The sequence below is a fragment of the Phyllostomus discolor genome, chromosome 4, assembly GCF_004126475.2.
Source record: "Phyllostomus discolor isolate MPI-MPIP mPhyDis1 chromosome 4, mPhyDis1.pri.v3, whole genome shotgun sequence".
NCBI classification, from domain to species: domain Eukaryota; kingdom Metazoa; phylum Chordata; class Mammalia; order Chiroptera; family Phyllostomidae; genus Phyllostomus; species Phyllostomus discolor.
The window spans coordinates 186,392,223-186,408,680 of record NC_040906.2 but is presented as its reverse complement, the minus strand read 5'-3'; the positions used below and the strand labels follow the sequence as shown (position 1 = coordinate 186,408,680).

The 16,458-nt window shown below is 43.0% G+C and overlaps 2 long non-coding RNA genes across 3 annotated transcripts in view; one reads left to right on the top strand and one right to left on the bottom strand.

Moving 5' to 3' along the window:
• The window catches only part of LOC118500337, a 37,732-nt gene extending 28,511 nt beyond the window's left edge, over positions 1-9,221 (top strand). Inside the window, exon 3 of the long non-coding RNA XR_004902905.1 lies at positions 7,910-9,221. This is a non-coding gene — a long non-coding RNA (uncharacterized LOC118500337). The remainder of the gene's footprint in view (positions 1-7,909) is intronic.
• On the bottom strand, positions 6,696-14,507 carry LOC118500336. 2 transcript variants are annotated; one of them, XR_004902904.1, is made up of 3 exons: positions 12,562-14,507; positions 10,226-10,352; positions 6,696-7,265 (listed from the first exon to the last, which is right to left on the bottom strand). It is a non-coding gene; the product is annotated as an uncharacterized LOC118500336 (long non-coding RNA). The 2 variants fall into 2 exon arrangements; XR_004902903.1 differs by lacking the exon at positions 6,696-7,265 and having other exon boundaries at positions 10,287-10,352; positions 12,562-13,570; positions 13,662-14,507.
• Positions 14,508-16,458: the final 1,951 nt, after the last annotated feature.

Here is a 16,458-nt window from a genome sequence, read left to right as displayed (position 1 = left end):
GGTCTGGAGGAGTGAGTCCCCTGTCAGGGGAGATAATTAGTTGGTAAGGAGACTTAGTCATCAGGAGTACTCTGCTGATCTTTGAAGATGAGAGGAAAGGAGGAGGATGGAACAATAGGCCTGCTGCTCTGGTCTCTGCTGTGCTATGTGGGATGGAAAAGGAGCTTCAAAGCTCAGAATGTCTCAAAACTGCGGATCAAGCTGAGCTTCCCCCTGGCAGCCCCCTGAGAGACTGTTAGTGCTAGCAAATGCAGCCGACACTTTATTATTGGGGGGTGGGGAGGGTGCTAGGATCCTGTTATTTTGCCTGTGAAGTGTAAAAGCTTCCTTCATAGTGTGTCATCTTCACAAAAGGCCACCTATTTCAAGATTCCATTTACGTACATAAAATATCCCAAATAGGCAAATTCACAGAGACAGAAAGTAGATTCAGTGGGTGCGAAAAAATGGGGGAGGGGGAGTGACAGCCATTGGGTTAGGTTTCTTTTTGGGTGATGAAAAACATCCTGGGTCAGACAGTGGTGATGGTTGTACAGCATAGCGAATATACTATAGATGCTGAATTGTATACTTTAAAATGATGAATTAGGGATTACATCAACAACAAAAAAAAGTATGTCATCTTAAGATGAGGACTGGTGAGCAGCAGCTTTAGAGGTGACCATAATATGCTCTCCATAATAATAATGGCAGCTCATGCTTGTTGTGTACCAGCCATTGTACGAAAGACCTGACGTGTCCATGCGTTTAATCCTCGCAACAGCTCCCGGAGGTGGGTGCTGTCATTAACTCCACTTAATAGATGGGGGAACTGAGGCACAGGGAGATCAGGTGACTTGCCTAAGGCCGCACAGCTGGCGAGTGTCAGAGTGAGGCTCCCCTCCAGGCAGTCTGGCTCCAGAGTGTGCATCTGGACCCTGGGCTGTCCTACTGTTTGGATTCCAGCAAGATCACTGCAAACAGGCTATGGAAAAGGCAATCCTGAGAGGTTATGTGAGTGCAAGAACTCAGGGTGGCCCCATTGAATGTTGGCACAAGCTGAGCCTGCAGCAAAGGTTATCTGCATAAACAGAGTGGCCTCCCTGGCTGTTGTGCCAACGCTGACGCTCATCAGCCCATTCGGTCCCTATTTGTTCAGAGCTGGGGCACACAGACGTCCCTTGCTGCAGATTGGTTTGTGCAGACACACCTCTAACTGTTCCAGATACCCCCAAGGGCGGGACCGAGGCAGCTTGGCACTAGCATCTGAGGCAGTCCTGGCAGTGTTCTTGGTGTCGTGACCTCGAGGGTTAGTGTGTGCACGCAACACCACTGAGTGTACGTCCTTGGTAAGAAATACGCATTAGAGCCATTTTGCATGCTATTTCTTGCTTTTAAAATCAGGCATACTGATGTCTGAATGAAGGAAAAATGAGTTATCTTGGATATTTTAAAATGGTTCTCATTTTAAGTCAGTAATACATAGAAACAATGATCTAGCTACTTTCCAGTTTGTTGAATATTTTTAAAAGTATAATTTCTAGTGTTCTAGTTTATTTTTAGGATCTTTTATTTCCTAGCAAGTGAAACATGGGTATGTACTTGGCACCCGAAGCTCTCAGTCGCGTGGATTAAGAGGCAAGATAGAGCAGAGTGAGAGCCCTCATCTGGGTGGGAAGCCCTGCCTGGCCACTTAGCAGCAGTGTCACCTTGGACAGGTTTCCTCAGCTTCTCTGTGCTTCTGTTTCTGAGAGTAAAAAGGGTCAGTTGTAACACCTGCTCCATAGAGGTGGGCTGAGGTTTAAATGTCCTAACAGGGGCAAAGCTCTTAGAGAAGAGCTCGCTCAAGGCACACAGGATGCTTCTGTTCATACTAAATCTGGATACTTCCAGTGTGATGCCCTTTGGACAGACAGAGCTCTCCATCAGAAGGCATGTGCCAACAGCTTTCTCCTGAAGGGATGTGCGTGTGTTTGCAGAGTTCTCCACATTCTCTTGCCCAGCCGCTCTATTATAGGCAGCACAGTTATTTAGCATTTGTGTTACTAGGGGTCAGCACAGTCACGGGGCTTCTCACTTTACTCAATGGCCTGCTTCCTTATCTGTGTCTCCCACAGACCGAAAAGCTCTTATCAGTAGAGATGATCTTGTTCACCTTTGCAGCTATAGTTTCAGCACAGTGCCCAGCACACAGTAGGTATCCAATAAATGCTTTTAAAATTTATCACTGAGTAGACAGACTCCCGCCAAAGAAGCAAGGGAAGCATCTGTGGACATGATGCAAAGGATGAACCTTATTAAACTTTCCTGGCTTAGAAAGCACACATTGGTGGTGTGACCCAGCCTCTGTCTTATCTCACATCACTCTCCTCTTTGCTCTCATTCATTTCCCCACACTCATCAGGTCTCTGTGCCATGTGGGACACCCGGCATGGCTTGCCTGGCTGTGTAGTGCACAAGGCCACTCTGCCAAAGGGGCCGTCAATGGGAATGGCATGGGAGCCACAAACATGAACCGCGCATGTAATTTTAAATGTTCTTTTAGCCACATTAAAAACAAAAGTAAAAAGAAGCAAGTGAATTTAATAAAACATTTCATTTAGCTCATATGTCCAAATAGTACCATTTCAACATGTAATCAATATAAACATAATTGAAGTATTCTGTATACGTTTTCACATCAAATCTTTGAAATTCAGCATGTATTTTATATGTGTGGCACATCTCAACTTCAACTAGCCACATTTTAAGTGCTCAGCACCAGATGCAGCTAGTTGCTGTAGCATTGGATGACATAGGGTTGAGCCATTGACATTCCAGATAACCTAGAATTATATGGACGAGTATTCTGGAAACTGACAGTAAAAACTCTTGTTCTGTCAAAATAAATAAAAATAACAATTTTGCAATAGAAGCAAAGGGTCTTGAGGAGGCGGTGCCCTTTTTCTAATTTGCACAGAGATGTTTCTGGCCAGTGGTGGCCTTGCTGTCGCTGGGCTTTTGCACATGCTGTTCCCTTTGCCTGGAAGTCCATCCCCTTTGACAGGTCGATATCTGCTCATGTTTCCATTAAAGTGTCATTTCTTCCATGAGGTCTTTGTTCCATTTTCTCACAGAGCCCTGTTTCTTTGCCTCATAGCAGTTATTTGGATTTGCAATGGTATATTCATGAGTGAGATTTTTTTGATTAAATTCTGCCTCCAACACAAAATGGCAAACTCTACAAGGGCAAGTTCTTGTCTCTTTTTGCTCATCAGGGAACCCCCAACCCTGAGCACAGTCCTGGCTTGCCTGGATGGGCCCTGAAAGTAGTGCTGGGAACTGGCCTGCTGACTGCACGCGTCAGTGTCAGCCGGCCCCAGAGTTTGCGACACTCACGTGCCTGTGATCCCGGGGACAACGTACTCTGTGCCCAGGACCAGGCAGAGACTGGACTGTTGTCTCTCCAGGGAAGAAAGCTGACTGTTCCCTCTCCGATGGCTCAAATGTGTTTCCTGTTCAAAAAGTATGGGAATTCATCTGACCAGTTTCCCCTGAGCCTGTCCCAGGGTGCAGCTGCCTTAGGTCTTTACGGAGCTGGGTGGCTTCGAGTTTTACCTGGGATTCAGTCAGGAGATTTAATCTTTAGTGGCCACTTTAAAACAAACACATTTTAAAAGTAGGTTAGTTGGTAATGTGGATAGCCAGCAACTCAGGCAATAAAACACTCTGCATTTTGAAACCTACGGGATTGTGCAAGTTCTTATCTGAAATCCAGGGGTTGGCAGTAAACTGGGGAATTGACTCAATTTGGTTCATATGCTGACTTCTCCCTTCCTGTGGCAATAAATAAAATTCATGCACAGGGCAGTTATGAATAAAAGCTATAAAATGAATTATGAGCACAAGGCAAAATGATTGCTAATCAATTAGCATTGACGTATATAATTTTTAAAATTACTTTATTGTAATAATGTATATAATGTTAAGTATAGTGGTTAAGATTTGGAACTCTTATATCATCAAACTACTACCTGGGTTCAAATCCTGAACTTACCATTTATTAGCTGTGTGACCTTGGGTAAGTTATTAAACTTCTCTGAAGCTCAGTTTCCTGATCTGTAAAATGAAGGATGAAACAAGAGAATCTGCCTCACAAGTGTGTTGCGACAGTCAGGAGAGCTACTGACCATACAGTGTTTGAGTAACATTATCCCAGAAATTGGTGTTTCTGAAGGAGTTTGCATCTGTGTGACAGTAAAGAGCTGGTCGTGGATGCACACTTCAGGGAACTAGCGTGCAGACACAGCCTTCATTGAAGAGGAAGCAAACAGGTGGTCCAAAACCCACTATGTTTTGATTGCTCCTTAAGTCTTCTTTGAGTAGGATGAAAAAAAAGTGTCAGTGAAGCAAGACGTCCCATAAATAAAGTAAAATAGGACTGGTGGCTTTAGAGTATTGGGCTAGTACTCACAGAGGCCTCTTCCTGTCTCTGAAATTTTGGAATCTGTATCGTATGGCAAATAGAACAAATAGTTAAGAGATGTAAAAGGCAAAAGAAGTATTGCATAATTGGGAAATGCTAGTGCTTGGATAAGCCAGTTTATTATAGCCAGACTCCTCGAACCTGGAGCATAATTTGGCTCAGTCTGGGGGGTAGAGAAACATATCATTCATTAAGTACTTTCTGCTCTTTTTTCACCAGGCCTGGAAAAATGCATGCAAAGTAGTTTCTTACACAGTTAGATTCAAAGGCAACTGCTTAGAGAGTGTGTCTTGCCCAAATATGATCTTCCGGAGTGCCCACAAACCCCACCATTGGAGATGCACTCCTTTGTGTCAGGCTGTTGGGTCTCCAGCAATGCCGTGTTAAAACAAGCACCCCCCCTTTCCCTACAGAGACAGAGTGTGTTAAGCCATTCCCAGCTACAGCCACCTTAGTTTGTCTTTGACACTTGGCAATGGGAGTGGTGGAAAGAAAACAAACTTTTAGGTTAGAGATACCTGACCTGGGCCTTTAAAATAATGTACTATTGTCTTTACAAATTATTTAAGTTATTGGGTTATATTTCCTTACTTATAATGAGGTCCAGTACCAATGGGCTACTTCATAGGGTTATTATGAGGATTACATGAGGTGAACCATAGTTGACTGTTACAGTTGTCATTCCCTGAGAAGTGGAGAGGTAAATTATGATAGAAGGAGGCAAATGTCCAGAGTAGGGGCTCCTGCCTGGACCCTGAGCTCTAGAAGACAAGAGATGAGCTGAGGACATGGGTGCCTGAATGGGGGTGTGTGTGTGGTGGGAGGGAAGGGAGAGCATACAACAAGGGGAAGGACACTGAACACCGATGTCACCGACTTAAAGCTTCAGACTTACAATGCCTGGATGATGTATGTGACATAGAATTAACAAGGTGGGAATGATAATGTCATTAACTTCAATCACAGTTAAGGTAGGATAAAAATAATGTACTGCATACATGGGAAAAACTTGATATGTGGCATGGCTGCAGTGTGTAATCCAGGTATTACTTTAAATTCACTTATTTATATATTTCTTTTGAGAGCTTGCTCCAATGCCAGGACCTGTTCTGAGCATAGAGACGTTACCCAGTGGCGATCATAGCCTGCTGCCGTGAGCTCTCACGCTAATGGGGGGAGTGGGAGGAAAAGCAATAAAGACACACAAAATGTATCAGGTGATGAGTGTTAACAGAAACATAAATTAGGTAAGGAATGTTGAAGGGTGGTATTTTAGATAGGGTGGTCAGGGAAATCCTATCTGATAACAGCTGAGTATTTTTTAAAAATCTCTCCTTTTTTTTTAAAGATTTTATTTATTTATTTTTAGAGAGGGAAGGGAGGGAGGGAGGGAGGGAAGGAGAGAGAGAGAGAGAGAGAGAGAGTGAGAGAGGCATCAATGTGCGGTTGCTGGGGGTTATGGCCTGCAACCCAGGAATGTACCCTGGCTGGGAATCGAACCTGGGACACTAAAATCTCTCCTTTTATTCATTTCGTTTAGCATGCCTTTATTGAGTACCTACTGTGTGTTAGGTGGTTTGCTAAGAGATGGGAACATAATAGTGGACAAGATTGACAAATTCCCTCCCTTTCACAGGACTTTCATTCTTAGGGGAGGGAGAGAAATAAGCATATAAGCAAACACATAGGCAAGAGAATTTTATATAGTATGAGTGTATAAAGGCAACAGATGATAAAATGGGGGACTATGGTAGCAGAATGATGGTTTGGCAGGAGTGGGTGGGGTAAGGGAAGTGGGTGTCCAGTGGCAAGGCTGAGCAAACATCTCCGGAGAACTGTAACATACCAATGTGTGATAGGACTATAACTCATTTTTATTATGTTGTGTTTGTAGTCCTAGAACAACTTTAATACACCAGAATATGTTAAAAAAACTTAGCCACATTAAGTTTCTATGTGAAAGAGTATGAAAAAGATTTGCTGGATTATTTTGTCTGTTTATTTTCCCTTTACTTATCATCTTCCTGTTGATGAACTCAATCTGCTCCTCTTCCCTGTCCCCCCATGACTTGAGTTGTTATGATCATCACCCCTTTATTGTGCTTAGAGGCCAGCATTCTTCATACACTTTAATTCTTTGAATCATTTCAGCAGTCTACCACGCAGGTGGAAAACGGAAATTTCCATATAGGGCTGCTTTCTAGAGTCCGGGTTTGTAACAATTTTGCCTTAAATTATGTCCATTTCACTTAACTGTAGCACACTTCTTCGTCTCTACAATAATGCACAAACCATTGCCCTTGGCCAGTCATGCCCTCCTCCACCTTGTCCTCATGTTCTCCTTTCAGAACACTCTCAGACTGTGCTGCCAGGGGAAGCCTGCTCCAGTGAGATCCGCTGTTTCTCGTTCCTGTCTTTACCTTCCATCCTGCCCACTCATCTTCCCCCGTAGATCCCACGGCGCTTACAGCAATTATGTTCACACCTCTGATGCCCTCTCTGGGTGATACAGTTCTTGAGATCAGGAGTACATTTCATTATTTGTGGAACGCCCATGACTGGTGCACTCCTTTAAACATGGCAGGCACTCAACAAATGTTGGTTAAATAAACGAGTGAGTAAACAAATGAACAGATCAAGGAGTGTGGGAACAGGTCAGGGCTGACTCACCCATCGGCTTCCCGAAAGTGAGTTGATATGAGAATTCACCTTCTATGTGGTAAACTCCCTTCCCAGATGTCCCCAAAACATGTGTTTGTTCATTCCCGCATTCACTCATCCTGTAAACATGGCTTGAGTGCTACTAAATCCCAGCTAAATTCTGTGGATGCAAAAATGAATTACATTAATTCCTGTCATTGAAGAGCTTACAATGTAGGGAAGTGAAAAAATCAATCCATAGATGATTATTACACAATGAAATTTATACTATAAAAAGGTTTTTAATAATGTATAATGTAGCATAAAGGAAGGAGTTTCTACTCCATGCAAGGACACACCCAGGGAATTACAAGGGGACACAGGAGATGAGTCTTGAAAGAAGTGCAGAGGCCAATCAAAAAAGGCAGGAGGGAGAAGGACTTCAGGGTTGTGGCACTGTTTGGAATGAGTGGCATATGAGTGACCTTGATAAGGGCCTGAGTTAGGACAGCTGCCAGATGAATGGAGAAGAAGGGATGGAATGAAAGATGCTACGGAATAGTCCAAACAGAACTTGATAATCTGAAGAGAGATGTGGGAGAAGAGAAGTGAGCTCAGTGCCACTCACTGAGCTTGGGGCGTGTGGCCCTACCTCTTTAGAAGAAATCGTAATTTGATACTATACAGTACTCATTCTCTTAAACACTATTTCATTTTTGCATATGTTGCTTTTAAGATATTTAAATACTTTGTTATCAAGGATATATTCTGATAGAGTTTTTGACCTCATCACTCTCTCTAAGTTAACAGTTCTTCAATCTACAGGGTCTTGGGGCCGCTGAGACCTCCACTGGGAACAAGAAAGGCCTGTGCAGGCAGAGCTCCCGGCCACCTCTCCGCTGCATCACCCATCATGCCTCCACCATTATTTGTTCTGATGCAGGGCTGATGTCAAGAATTTCAGAAAGAGGACTGGAGCTTTCTTATCTCTGAAATTGCTCATCTAAATCTCAGTAACTCATGCAACATGTTTTCTTAAATGTAAGTGCTTGGCTACAGTTCTGTATTATACTATGTCTCTTTGTTTTATTTTTGTTTATTGTTTGGTTTTATCTAGGAAAGATGTAGGTTATATCATGGGACTCATATTCATAAACCTAGTATATTGTGCCCGATTGTTTTTGATTGTGGATAAGTCTGTTTTAATTGTCACATATTTCTGTCCCCAAGAATGCACATCTCACTCACAATGGTCCGTGTTTCTTTAACGAAGGAATTAGAATAAAGCATCTGGGACCAGAGCAGGCCACAGGGCCTGTGTCTCTTTTGCTATCAGGCTCGATGAGGTGAAAAGTGAAGGCCAGCCACAAATCAGCTGAGAATTAACACAAGCTGTTGTTTTGGAGTTTTTCAAATATTTTCCAACTCCCATTGTGTGTTTTTGTGTTTTGTACTCAAAATCCACTGCCAAAACCTCCCCCAATGTCAACCCTTCCTGGATCCCTGCGTCGTTTGGACAGCAAACCAGACTTCTCATAGGTCATTAATCCCAGAGAGATGTGTTTGTTAAATATGAGGAGATGAGCACATATTTTTACCACATTGAGGTTCACAAATTCATTTTTTAAAAATAAGATCTTGTCTAACTAAATTTCTAATCTACTCCTGATTTGCATTTTTAGGGTAGTGTTCAGATACTCAAAAATGTATCTGAAATGAGAATCACACCCTGTGGAATTAGTAGGTTCAGATGTTGAAGAGAGAGTGGATAGAACAAGAGGGGAGAGCAGGTTAGTGACCGCAAAGAGAAAGTGGACACATAAGGCACATTGCTGTTTTCCGGGGAGAGGAGGGGGAGTATATGTGTATTCTTTTTGTTTTTTACTGCCTGTGGACAAACTATGCCTGGGAAAAGCCCTCTACTTACATCTCTTTTGTTGAACACTGTGATTTTTCAGTATGCCTTTCCCTTATGTAACGATTATTAAGTTTCCCAAATAACAGTAAGACAATTTTCTCTTTTCTTCCTGTGTTTATGGGCACTGTACTGAAGCTGATTGCAATGAATCATGTGTGTTAAGTACTCAGCACTAATCTCATTTTTCTTTCTTTCATTCCTGTAGGCAATGGAATGACATAGATATGGATGCCTTTGGGCCCCAGGAAAATAGAAAACAGAGGTTGTCTATCTTTGCCAAGGAGACTGATGTCTTAGTTGACATCGCTGGGGCACATGGGAAAAGCTGCTTCTCTGTGGCCCCACAGCTCCTTTCTGGTTATCCGCTCACGTGGTCCTGATCTGGTTTCTTTCATTATTACAACAAGGGAATGCTAGGCTTTACTAACTCCTTATTCTAAATGCCCTTGAAGAAAGACAGTGAGGTGCCAGAAAATAGTAGATTCACATTATAGTTCCTCTGTGAATCTCTTAAGTGCCCTTGGAAAATGTTATTGTAATTGACTCAGTTTCTCTCTTTCTTGGGGATAGTGAGTGTTACAGGCATCTAAGGTCTACCTGAATATCGAGATGCTTTTGGTACCTTGACGAGTCAACACAATAGTAAGATGTTTTCCATAATGTCTCTTTCATATTGCCTCATTGAATTTCAAAACATCTAATAAAAACCATTAACATCATAATTTAATGTTAGCTCTGTTTTGCATAAAGCTAGTTCCATCCTACAGCAGAAAAAAAGGAAGGGGAAAAGTTGTTCTAAGTGTTAGGCTATTTATTTCTTATTGTTTAAAGTCTATGTTCCATTGTTTCTTTGTTGACTTTTAAACCTGAAACCTGTTTTATGATGTAAAGAATATGAAAGGATTTGGGAGGAAAAAGAAAAAGATCTCTGAATACAGGACTCTGAATATTTTAAATCCCTTTGGAATGCACAGATAAAATCTTCTGCAGTCTGCGTGTGGGATCTTGATTATATAGCTATGAATTATTTAAACAAAGTTTATGCAACATGAAGAACAATTGTCTAAAATTATGAATAATCATTTTTTCCTTAGGTGCAGTAAAATCATTGGTGCTGTTGATGTAATGAAGGAAGATTTTACTCTCTACAAGCCCAGTGTTCTGCCTTACCTTTTCATTAGCATGAGCTCAGATTGGCAGAGTCAACTACCGCAGTTACCCACGTTCAATGCCACGTTCCATTCATTGTTCATGGGAACAGTGTCACATGTGACAAAACAGTGACCCACATTCCACAGACTTCAGGTTGGCCTCTGTGACGTTTGGGCTGACTCTTATTTCACCAAATGTCTAAAACTAAAGCATCTAATTGGTCACTTTTCCACAAGGGAAACAGTGTAGGAAAATAGCCCCAGGTTCTGAAAGCTGTTTGGTTGGCTTTTTTTTTTATATTGTCAGGTGCAGCTTAGCTCTGTACTAATACTACCTTGTTTTGCTTTCCCTTGTCAAATAACTCGTTATGCCTGTGAGCTGATTAACAGGCCATTTGGATTTTTTACTGTCCATAGAAAAGATTTGTGGGGTGAAAAGAACACAGAGTAAAATACCTCTGTTTCTCTCCATCTCACGGTCTCTCTGCAGGCTGGAGGGGATATCCATTCATTATGTATAAATATTAAATCCTCCATCTGTGTTTAAAAGGATAAATTTAAAAATGTACCAAGTGGGGAGGTGTGAGCTGATGAGAATGCAGTGTGAAAAAGAGTTTCTTATGGGTTGTGAGTTGGATGTGAGGTCAAGTGTGGGGGGGCCGTCTGTCCTGCATGGTGGTCTCAGGGTGCACCCAGGGAAGTGGCTTACAGGCGTGGAAGCCATGCCTTTGCGTCATCGGGCCTTCTGACAACGGTCTTAGTTTCCAGCCCCTGCATTTCAAGTGGAATTTGCCTAAGCTTAGAAAGCCCAGTGAAGAATGACTAGGGTAATTGGATCTTAAAATAGTGGTACTTGAGTGATGAGTGAGGAGCCAGGAAGGATATGATTCAGGATGGTGCATAGATTACTCTTCCAAATGTTTAAAAGGTGCTAGGAGAAAGATGGGTTATCTGTCTTCACCGTGGCTTCGGAGGGTGAAGTTCCGGCCAGCAGGCAGAAGAAGAGAAAAGTGCAGTACATTTCATTTTAAGGAAAGGAAACCATGTGGAAGCACTTGGCTCAGTTCTGGCGTTCTGGAACTAGGCTGGCTGAGTTTACTTTTCCTGAGATGATGTACTTAACTTCTCAAGTTCCACATACAGAATGTAGTAGAACACATCTCGTAGGGTTGTTGTAAGGATTAAACAAGGTGATGTGTGCAAAGACATGAGACCAGGGCCTGACTACAAGTGAGCCCTCTGTGGGGGTTGCTGTTACTAGCATTTCATCTAGGCAGAGTTCAGGTAGCCGTGTGTATGTGTTGTGGGGTCCCAGTGAACAAGATTCTGTTGGGAAGGCTGGGCCAGCTCCATCAGCTGCCCGTGACTGAATGCAGAATGCCTCACCAGAGAAGTGTTTGCACCAGTAGTGGACAGCGACTTCTCTAACAAAAAATACTGGATGCATGATACTTTTATTCAATTAATTGTTTTCACATGAGCCAAAAAACAGTGTTTAGTTAACATTTCTAGGTCTCATCTAAAATGATCAAGTTTTCCAATCTATCCATGTTAGCTAAACTCCCAAAACTAGTAACAAGATTGGGACCCATTCAGGAAGTCAGTGTGAAGTGACACTCCATGAATTTTAACATAAATAAATAAATAAATAAAGATTAATGACTAATTTTAAAGGTAAATGAGTTAAGATATGTTTAGTGCAAACAAGCATGATCTAGCAGAGGGAGAAAGAGATATTTTGCATCAAGGGAAAAACAATAGCATGGGTACTAGGTTATTAACTCTGCACATTTGCCCACTGCCTTAGTAATGTTTAACAAGGCTTATTGATCACAATAGCCTTGATTTGGAAACAGAAGATTGCATTGTGGGCACCAGACCAATCCTCGTACACAGCATCTGCAAGCCAAAGACTTCATTAATAATTGATTTGTGGGGGATTGTACGACGCCATATGGGCCTGTCTTTTGCCAGCACGCATCACAATATACAATTTGATTTATGAATAACTGTAGGGTATTAGTTCTGGATGGGACCACAGATTAGAAACTGGAGGACCTAATCAGGTGCACAGCCAGAGTTAGGTTTTTTGACTCTTTTTGCAAAGCCTTTTACACTAAACACATGTGGAATCTTTCATCAACAGAATCTGAATCTTGAAGGCAGAGGCAAAAACCTGACAGCTCAATAATACAAACCATTTCTGTGAGCAGCTCAGTAAAGGTGACCTTCAGACATTCTTGGCTGCATCCTCTAGGAAGCTTCCTCATGAGGCTGAATCTCTTTGTTGGAGACCATGAAGACTGGGTTCAGAATTTGTTCAGTGAGACACACACAGTCCATGGTAAGTAGGGAAATAGCTCAGTTTGCAGTCCAGAACTCTATCCAACAACGCATAACAGACTCACCTGGAAACTATCATTTCACTACTCACTAACACCAGGATGTCAGGTAGGATTAGCAGATCATGCTTCTCCCAGGTATCCGGCCTCCTGTGACCATAGCAGCCCACTTGCTCACCCATGGAGAAGGCCCCAGGAATGCACCAGCTGCCCTGGGGCTCTCTCCAAGCTCTGTCCTCTAGCCACTAGGAAGTCTCACTTCCCACCACTTGCCTTGGATATTTAAGGATCATGTTTCTGCCTTGCCCGTCTCAGTTGCTGTTTCATGTGGATTGCCTGCTTCGTGTTCGGGTTGGCCTCCGTCATCCTCTGCTCCATGATTTGTGGCCCTTTGTAGCCTTTCCAAAGCCCACATCGTAAAAATAAAAGTGTTTCTTGACCATTTCCCTCACCCTCTGTAACAATGATTGTCAACCTTTTTCATCCCATAGCACACATAAACTAATTACTAAAATTCTTCAACGCACCAAAAAATACATTTTTTTTTGCCAATCTGACCAAAAAAAGTATAGTTTTGATTCATTCACACTGGGCAGCTATTGTTGTGTTGGCTGTTGTCATTTTTTTGTATGACAGTCTAAGGGAAAAGAGGTCAGTACTCCGGACTCAGTGGACAGGTACTGCATGTTTTGAAAATTCTTGCGGCACACTGGTGGAAAATCACTGCTCTGCGGGTGTGCTGACTCCCCGACTCTGTCCTCTCACAGGAGGATTTTTGCTGGCTATGTGTCCACAACCTTCTGACACTCACAGTGGGGGCCCGTCACCATGTTGGGTGACACACCTCTGCTAGGTAAGGCTCCCTTTTTCACTGCCTAGCCCTTGGAGGTTCTTCCACTTCACTGGCTCTTGCCTGGATCACAGTGCAGCTCTCAGCCTCAGGAAGAACTGTGTCTCATCACACTGAAGTGCTAGATTCATGGAGCATCATCAGTCAAGGTCTGGCTGACCAGCCTGTTTCTTACTTCCTCGTAGGCATGGGTCTGCTCCTCTATTGCTTGAGGAAGCCAGTGGTCTGTGGGAAAACATGTCACAGTGTTCTTGTGGACTGCATATGTGCGATCCCTCCAATTACCCAGCCTTCTTGCAAAGAACCATACCCTTACCTTCTGTCATCAGTGATGGCTCTGTCTACAGTCAGCTTCCATCCTCACTGAAGCCATCGCGGTCAGGGATTCCAGGCAAGCATATCAAGCATATGCCTCAAAGGAAAGCACTTCCCATTGTCGAGGGAGAAAAGCTGACCTGTAGTCCAGAGTGGTATTGTGAAATCACACTGGGGCCACAGCCTCTTTTTCTGCTAAGTGGATATACTTTTCTGAGCCTGACACCAATGTTCTCTACAAATATGTGGGTGCTAGTTTGTAGAGGGTTTTCACCAGGCTGTCCATGTCTTACAGTCAACGTGGGACTCTGTAGAGTTGCTGCCCTGGATGACTGATCCCCGTGTTCGGCATATGAACTACTATTAGTTTGAAGGGCTGTGGTCTGCTGAGAACCTCTTCCTAGCATTTCATGAACTTGCTTCACACCATTGCAAGGGTTGGCAAACTTTTTCTATAAAGAGCCAGACAGTAAATATTCAAGGCTTTATGGGCTCTACTTTCTCTCTTGAAGCCATTCAGTTCTGACATTGTAAAGCCACAGTGGCCATAGAGAATATGTAAGTGGATACACGTGGCTGTGTTCCCATAACACTTACAAAATCAGGGGGTGAGCCATAGTTTGCAAATACCTGAGATTTTACAATACCCCTTCCAGGCTGCTCCTGAGAAATGAGCTTGTCAGACTTGGGTAGAGTTTTGGGCCAGATTTTATGCAGGTAAGCAGGCTGCACGATGGCAGACAGACTGTCAGTCCTGCCTCATTCAGTCAAAGACACCCAAGGATTTCTGGAAGTTATCCCTTTATTTCTGTGCCTGAAGGACCCTGGTTTTCTCTCCCCCTCTCTCTTATGTGTTGATTTTTTTTTACAATTATTCAAACTCATTTCCCATGCCTGTTTCTCACAAAAGGTGGCCTATGTGAGAAGCCATATTCACAAGGAGTGTGAACTACTATACTTACCGATGGCACCCCCTTGTCTCGCAGCTACCCTGGGGGTCCGGAGACTCTGCCCTGTGCTGTGCTGGCATCTAGGCCAGGGCTCTCAACAGACACAGAATCTGACTGTACTCAGTCCATCCTCCTTTTTGAATGCTTAGCGTTTTCCCTTTTAATTCGATAGGCAGTGAAAGCCACAGAGCAGGCACTTTCTCTCTGAAGGCCAAGTATGGAGCCATGATAGAGCCAGGTACATAAGCCAGGCTTTGGGGGGCTCTGGGTCTCCACGAGCTCCAGGGCTCTGAGGCTGCTCTGAGTGCCAAGGGGGCCGGCTCTATGAGAGTGGGGAGTGGGGGAGGCAGCCTGGCCATGGGCCACTTCATGGCCTTGTGGTCTGCCAAGCTACCACTTTTCTGGGAGGAGAATTTCGAAATGACACACCGGAAGCTCTGAGTTGATTCTTGAGCTGGGTCAAGGGGAAGCTTTGTGAGTCTGGTTATTCTTTGCGGTCTGGCAGCTCAGGAGCGTGACAATCCATTTTGTTCCCGATCCCACCGGGTATTCACGATGAATGGAATGTCAGCCTCGACATAAAATACACGGGATACTATGGTAACGGCATAGGCCAATGCACTATGTTATATATCTGACATTCATCTGGGGAATAATGGCAGCTCAGATACATACTTCATTTTATCTACTGCGAAGGCACGGGAAATAGAACGGCACTCTGTAAGACCTGACACTTGAATGAACATAATTAATAAGATAATAGCAGGAGTAGCAGGGTTGTCTTTTGAGTCAAGATATTTGAAGGTAGGTTATCTGTGTGTATAAGCAATGCAGATGTCGAAAACACTGGATCAAATCAGACACAGAACGTTCTTGAAAAGAATCATTGGCCCCTTGATTACGGAGTTAGAATTGGTTGCCAAGGTTGTCTTGCACTGACACCTACAAGTATATTGTCTCTTCCCCTGACCACAGTGGGAGTGGTACCTTCACAAAGCCAAAGGAAAAAGGCTTTTCTAAAACCTTTACACAGCTGTGCTTTTCTGATGCTGAAGGTGAGCTTTTCCTCCCTTTATTCTTCAGCGTGGGGATTTATATTGGCCTTATTCTCTTTTATCACGCCTTTTAGTCTGGGAAGTTTATGACTATTTCTCTTATGGGTGCTTTTAAATAGAACGCCTACCCAATTATTTTCTCATTCATAAAGCAGGGCCATGAATGAGGATGATGTGGGATAAAAAACAATTGTGAATATTTAACTGCACTTTCACAGAATTTATATAGGAACAAAATTGAAGGAGAAGCCAGAAAGTTTCTAATTTAAAATTATTTTATTCTTCTAATAAATGTTCCATTTCATGGCTAGTTCTTTATTACAGAGAAATGGATTGGGAGCCATCAGGTCTGTGGTCTCATCCCAACACTGACAAGTAATTCACGTGCAAGGCTCAGCGTTACCAGTGGGTTAATGAGGATGCCACTTAGAGAAGCCGTGTGAATCTGGTTAATTTTTTAAATGAAGAAAATAGCATCAAAGTGGCTGTAATGAATAAAGTACTTTCTTTCCAGAAGACCTTGAAACATGGTCTTTTGGCTGTGGTTCATAATATGATGGTTTATTATTGTATATAAAGGTCAAGTTCTTTAGGATGGCATCTAAGCATTTTTGTGTTCTAATTCCAAATGGCCTTTCCATATCACTTCCCATTTATTTTCTTGGTCTACCCCTTTTTGAAAATACAGTAGATTTTTGTTTATCATATTCTGTGCTCTCCTGACTCCAGGCCTTTGCTCTTGCTGTTCCCCCCGCTAGCACGCCATTCCTGCTCCTCCTTCAGAAAATAAAGG